At 40.0% G+C, this 7500-nt stretch overlaps 1 pseudogene; it reads left to right on the plus strand.

The window, feature by feature from the left end:
* The window catches only part of LOC137981515 (dedicator of cytokinesis protein 9-like), a 75180-nt pseudogene that overhangs the window by 34462 nt on the left and 33218 nt on the right, over window positions 1-7500 (plus strand).

The following is a 7500-nucleotide window of genomic DNA, read 5'->3' on the forward strand; positions in this document are numbered from 1 at the left end:
AATAAGTTGCATTCACTCGCTGAAATTTTAAGCTAGTGAGCCTTTGACGTCACTTTTCCCTGGATCCAACCCTCTGAGGTCCAATCGGTCAGTTTTGAACGTGAGTAATGGTGAACCGTGAAATACAGAACTTACACTCAAAGCAAACGGCCTTTGGATAAAAATCAAATTTTGCCAATCAGATGTTAAGCAAACACCTTTTCAAAATCTGAAGAAAAACAGGAAGTGATGTTTTAATTACAGGGGCACTTTAAACCATCAGAGATTTTTGTGTGCACGGTGAGATGTGCTTCTGGGTTCTTGAACTACAGTCTTGGACAAAACTCATCGGGAAAATGTGACACGCCACTATAAAATTCTTATTCCACAGTTTGTTTGATAAAAGATTAGAATCTCCCTACAATGCCCCTCCTCTTAATTCAATAGATATTGTTTGGGAGCGAATGTCAAATGATGTTGAAGCCGGAATTTGTCCCAAGAGCTTTGTCCAAAATTGTTGATGCGACTGGCTCACTGCACTATTACCAAGACGGCGTGAGCTATAGTTTCATACTGATGGTGGTTGTCGTTTGTTTGCTTTAGACTAGCTTTGAAGCACTTCAGATATCAAGGCAAAGAGAAAATCACTGCTCAGAGGTGAGATAACAGAAGATGTTAAACACCCACCCTCCATCGAGGCCTTCTGGCCGTTTCTTTCTTTTTCTAAACGCGCCAAGTCGTAGTAGCGTATTTTCCAACCGTTGCGAAGCACTAGTGTTTCAGGCTTCTGGGATTGCTGAGAAGAGCTGGAAATCCGAAATTCACAGACCTTCTGCTCCGAAACCAGTCAAGGTTTTTAATCTGGGTACGAAAGAGTGGCTGTATCCGGAGAAATGAATGCATTAACCTATTGTGCTCCGAACTGCACAAGGCCACTTTTACATCATTTTCATGGGGGTCTATTTTATTTTTTAAAGCTCATAATTATAAGGCGTTCTTTAGTAAAACAATAAAGTAAATCATAAAAAAAGTATACCATAGTGAAACATGACAAAAAATTGCGTTGAAACTAAAATTTCTTGTATTCGTGTACTGACTTCTCAAAACCTATTGTTGTATACCACTACAAACAGCAAATGAATCAAGTAACTTCACGCTTAATCGCACACTGTCCTTCTCGCTCTACCTTTCCGTGACTGAAACGGTGAACTCGATGGCTTCTGGGTTATCACTCCATTGCCTGAAGAGCTTCCCAAGACATAAACAGAAACACCTTTTCCAACGATTTACACTTTACAGACTTAAGACTGATCCCATTGCCTAATTTCAGCTAACCATAGATCCATATCCCTTGAGTCAATTTACCCTTGCTTATCCTTTGTGGCGAGTTTACTTCAGCAGCTAGTTCACTTTGTCCTTACCTTAGTGACCAAGTTGAGCCAAAGTGTTAAAATGGCGAGAAAAGAAAAAAAAAAAATGAATCGAGCTGAGTTTTTGTTTGTCATATATAGTTCGCCATGTTGCAAGCAATAAAGAATAAAGTGGCTCACCAAGGGTAGCTCCGGTGGGCGATTGATCCACATTGTTCCCTATAAAACGGGGCCTTTACACCTTTTTCAAAAAGGCCGTCTTTTAGATATTCTTTAGTTTTATTCAAATTAGACCTTGATGTTTCGTTCAAGGCAAAATATTCTTTTGAATTTTAAGCTTAAGAACGAGGCATTATGGGCTAATTTGAATAAAAACAAAATATTTAAACAAAGGCCATTTTGGAAAAAGGTGTATGTGATGCAGTTTTTTTGCTTCAGTAAATGACCCAGATTGAACAATCCTCAATTAATTAATTAATTAAAGGTCGCCAAAACCACCCAGTCCTTAGGCCCGTTTTAAACGTCGCATTTCACATGTGCCGAATCTAATGCTCAAAAAACAATAGATTTTTCTCATTTGCATTAGATTCGGCACATGTGAAATGCGACGTTTAAAACGGGCCTTAGTCTGTGCTAAATGTTCAGAAACGCAATGCTACGTTAATCTAAACACGTCTAATGAACTTCAAACGTCTAATACCTTTGCGTACATCCACTTTGTGGTAATCTCCTATTAACCTCATGCATTTTGTGCTTTAACAGGGAATTTGATTTCCTCAAAGCGTTATGGCGTCCATTGCACAATGCAAAGTATGAATACGGGTCGTACTCTTTTCTCATTAATTTGCAAGTTGTGTTTCCTGGTGTAACTTTATAAATGATAACGACCTTAATCTGTTGAAAGAGGCCAGGTATTTTGAAGATAAATTTTCATTGACCTTACAATCTTTAAAGTTTAACAAGTAAAATACTCGCCGTATTTTGCCTCTTTTAAGATTGAACTTCTTAAATATGTGGCAACTAATTTTCAAGAACACCCAAGTTAAAACAACGTGTTAATTCCATTACCTCAGTGTAATTATGTATTCTGACAGTTTAAACGTTTGTTAAATCTCTGATACATTGTAATTCAGTCATAACACTAAATGCAAACGTCTTTCGTAAATGTCTTTTCACCATTGCCTTGGTTCACCGGTTTGCCTTTTTGCGTCAACCTTATAACCCGAGACATAAGTTGTGTTGAAGTTAGGGAGAAGAGCTATGTGACGCTTAGTGAAATACGTTTGCGTCTAAGTTGGTGCATTTCTGGACATATCTGATAACCCGACACTAAAATCCAATCATCATCACTCATCATCTTTTCATGGTGACTTCCTTTCTGATTCTTTTTCTACTTACACACTGTGTTGCAGCACAAACAGCGAAACAACCAAACAGTTCCTTGAACAGAAATACCAAGGGGGTGTGTCCAACCAGGGAAAGACCCGTCACTCGAGAGCGGCAAGCAGTGGAGGTAAAAATTAGCTGCTATGAGGTATTTTATGAGGTATTTTATATCACGGGCCGCTTCGTAGGTGATCCGCAAACGTCAGGTTTGAATGCCACTGTATTTTCTCGGTTTCTTGTCCTCAGACAGAGCTCATGACTCTAGGCAATCTTTTGTTTGTTTGGTTTCTGTTTTTTTTTTATTTTATTTTATTGAGCACTGGGTAGCCTAGTTTACAGAATAATTTGGGCTCGTTTGAATTTCTTTTAAGAACGGGAAGCCAGTTCACAACAAGAAAAATCCTAGAGTAATCCAGGTGACCACCGCTAGGCACAAACGCTTGAAAACTTCGTTTGGAAGTGAAGTACTTCTGGTAGTTGGCAACCGTTAGGTTTCTTTCTTTCTATCGGTTTTTTCCATATCGTTTGTAGCCATCAGGCCAGGGTTGCTGGAAGCATATTAGCGCTAACGAGCGTTAAATCCCATGGAAACCTATAGGTTTTGATACCTCTTAAGCAACAGTTAGCGCTAACCAGGCTTCGAGCAACGGGCACCAGAAGTGTAACTCACAAAACTATTGGTGAGAAAGGGAAAACGGGGACACAGGCACCATCTTGCATCGGATTCTGGATCGCTAGTTATCGTTTTATTATTGTAAAATGAGTTATGTAACCAATCAAATTAAACGTGACAAGTGCAACTCGCCACAGTTGCGCAAAACGTTGTCCTCTCCAACAAGGGTTTCGAGTCCACCTAATATAGAAAGATTATAACGCAACAATACATAACATGTGAATGGGGAACTCGATCCGCAAGATTCAAACACCTTGGAAGATTTTTAGGCTCTGACGATTTCCTGATGAATAAAATTTGTAGTTATGCTGAATCGGCTTGTTTTAAATCATAGCATTCTTTCTCTGGGTAACACACTTTGCCTTCTTTGTCTTCTTTAGGCTTGAATATGGACATTCAAACTAGAGTCCTGTTGGAGGGTAATCTGGCGAACGAAGTTGGTCTGATTGTTTTAGATACGATTGAACTCTTTTGCGGTCATTTTAAGGTAAGTGAAAGAACGAATGTCAGTCGTATTTGGGGGCTTAAAACGGTAAGCCCCTTTCTCATTATTAATTTTTGTCTTGACTCTACCACTTTTATATTGCTAAGTATGTTTTTCTGTATTAGAGATGATTAGTTGAAAAAACTGATAGGCACAGAAATGGTTACTTCCGGTGTCTATCTGTGGCTTAAAGACGTCTCCTGCTTAAGTTCCTTACTGCCAAGGCAACGTGACCAACTGATTCGAGTGTTCAGGACGTGGAACCCGGAAGTCCCAGGTTTCACATCCCGCCTTGTTTATTTGGGTAGTATTATATGCATCTTTTGTATCCCGTAAACACCAATCCCCAATTTACAGTTCATAACCTGCTACTGAGTAAGCCCATCGTTGGGGTCTCCTGCAAGATTCATTAAGCATTTAATTGGCTTTATTAATATTTGTTAATATTTATTAAGCTCTCCACTGGGATGTCGCTTCGCTCGCCAAAAAGTAAACCTTGGGCGAGACCCTTATGGGAACCTTGCTGCATAAATAGGTTATAGAGTGGAAGTTGCTATGGAAAAAAAGCGATGGAAAAATCGCATGAACTTTTTCATGCATTTTGTAACTTATGGCCATGTTTGTGTACTGAACATTAGTATTATGCAAAACGCGAGCGACATTTTGCATCTGTTTTGTACACCACATGGCCTGCTAATCACGTGAGTGCTAGCCAAGAATACATAAGTTGACGGCCTTGTTGTCTGCTTTAGTTCCAGCTGGAGCAAGATGAGGGTGACAATATTTTGATGAAGAAGGTATGTTTAGTTACTAACTCGTTCCCCTGAATCGTCTCCTGAAATCTTTCATAAAATCATGTAAGGCCCATAGTGCTGGGTTGTTTGTGATTATGGGAAACCTGGAAAGTTGTGGAAACTTGACAATTTTATTCTCTTCGCCTGGAAAATCTTTCAAATTTGAGTATGGTTACGTTGGAAATTCGGGTGGCTTGTGTTTTGGTTGGGTTAAAGATCCCGGAATGAATTGCCTCTTAAAAATTATTATTATTATTATTATTATTATTATTATTATTATTATTATTATTCCTTATCAGGTGTTTAGTGTACTGTTGAGCTTCCTTCAGATTCCCCAATCAGAATTCATGATGAGACATGTATTTGCAAGCTTGAGATCTTACATCAACAAGGTCAGTATACACTGTTATAAGTAGCGTGGCCAAGTGCCGATCAAGGTTGCGTGGTAGTTTCAGTCCTGTCTAGTTTCATTTCTCTCTGTACATAACCATTTGTTGAAATCGTGGCTCATTTTAAGTCTTATGTGATGGTTATAGAACTCCAACTTTTGATCATTTGTATTTCCATTAGAACGATATGAACCCAGTGTTAGTTGCTAGGGTATCCTTGAAAAAATATCCCCTCTCAGTTGCATAATAAGCGGCTGGAAAACAAAAGAACGGCCACACTTTCAATGATCACATTTATTGGTTGAAGATCAAATCTTTCATTATTTTCCAGGTGTGATTAATATTACATGGAACCAGTCAAAAAGTGCCCTCAAACCTCTTTAAATAATGTTTACAATCAAATTTATTTACCTTTTTTTTCGAAGAATGCATTTGTAACCAAGTAATAATCGCTTACCGTATTTCTGTTTTCAAAATTTCGTGGAGACGCCATCTGGAATAATTGTGACGATTTCTCGTTAGTTCGGTTTGTCGCAGCGCAGTACGTGTGATTTTCAGCCTTCTCGAATTAGCTTGCCAATTTGCGGGCAATTTGGTGCAATCTTAACAGGAAGCGGTGGAGTGGAACGTCGCCATTGAATCACTTTCAAGTCAGTTTCACCCATGTATTCATTTTAGCCGTAAAGGTTACCTTTAAAGCTGCACTCAAATTTCTTCCGACCATCAAGGATCGTCAAGGTGGTTGCAATGTGTTAGCATCAGCATTGTGGGAGGGGGAAAAACACGATTATTGTGTCTGCATTTCTGTTATTATCTTTTACTCGTTCTGGGTGTGTAACAAAACAGGTCTGCCAAGAAAATATACTTAAGGAGAAGTAACGGAGAGGACAAAAGACCCACTGCAATTTTCATAATTCTTCGGGATGGCACGGCCAAACTTCGGTTTGGCTTCCATCAATCAAACTTCCGACGCCAAGCCGAGAGTTGACGCCGAAATCAATTGATGCATGACGTAACCTACCAATCAGCATCTTTCCCACGGTTCAGTCGTACATTCGAACTCGACGCCGATGAAAAGTGACGGAATCTGTACCAATCTTCTTACTGAAGAACCTCTAAAAAGATATCATAATGGTATTGGAGCTGTGAACTAAACAAAAAATCCAGTTCACTTTCCGAAGGCGGAGTCGATCTTCGAGGCTATGTTCGGAAATTTGATTGATGGAAGCCAAAGTGCATTCACAGTTCGGCGCGTAGTGCTTGTAGGTCAGATTCCTCGGAATTGCAGTGAAAGTTGCGGTTGCTTGACTATTAACGGAAGGGAAATAAGCGGAGCCGCTTGCTCGATAATGGGGATTTGCCTTCTCTTTGTGATATTTCTGTCTTTGACATTCTCCATCACTCTTTCATTACCTTACCCACAGTTTCCAGCCGCTTTATACAGGGGAAGTGCGAGTTACTGTGGGGATCTTTGTCGCGAGGTACGTAGAATTTTCCTTTATTTTGAAAAAAAAGAAGACTATTCCCTGTTCAGGGAGGCACGGAATTTTGTCACTCTGGCGAGGAGCTTTCTGGATTTTCTTGCTCTGTAGCCCATCTGCCTGTAAACAGAAGTTCAGCCAGAAGTTTCTTTGACGATAAGCGATAAGCCCACTCCAAGCCGTTGAACATGTATGGCTCAACTGCACGGTTTTTGCCGACTTCGTCAGTTTGGGTTTCTTTTCTTTTCGGTTATAACCCCCTTCCTCTCCCCACCCTCCCCCCTCTCCTTTCGCTCCCCTCCCTCCATTCTCTGCCAAGCAAAAACTTCTTGAACTTGAAGAAGCCCACAACTTCATCTGTATTTTTATCTTTTTTTAGTATAAGAAGTTAATTGAAGCAGGCTAGAGATAACACTCTTTTCAGAGTTTTGTTCGATAAACTCCTTGCTCCTTGAAAATAGTCCAGTCTTAACTCGTCAGAATTAGCTTTTTTCTGACACCAAGTGGACTGGCTGAGATGTTCCACCAGGGAAAAGTCACATTAAAGTCACCTATGTCCAGAAATGCACGCAATTAGAGGCGCGACCAATTCTCATATAGTATCTAAGGTGTTATGTACATGAGACCGAACGAACTCAGACTGGTATGAAATTTTTGCAGCGGTTTACATGAAACCGGGACGAAATGCTTGGTGCCTGGTTTCGGGACAAAATTATATCTTTTGTCTAATAAATATATATATGGCGGACCCGAAAGCATACCTGGCTTGAAAATCCTCGACCCCGTCTGAGATTTGTTGTAATTTATATGAGATCGGTAGGAACTCAGACCGCAACCGAGACGAGGTCAGGTCGGTCTCATGTAAACGCATAAGAAGAAGTGTATGAAGGCCGATACGAATTCATGCCGGTCTCATGGAAATATCCCCTAACTCGTCAAGTCCT

Source organism: Montipora foliosa, chromosome 13 (assembly GCF_036669935.1).
Source record: "Montipora foliosa isolate CH-2021 chromosome 13, ASM3666993v2, whole genome shotgun sequence".
NCBI lineage: Eukaryota > Metazoa > Cnidaria > Anthozoa > Scleractinia > Acroporidae > Montipora > Montipora foliosa.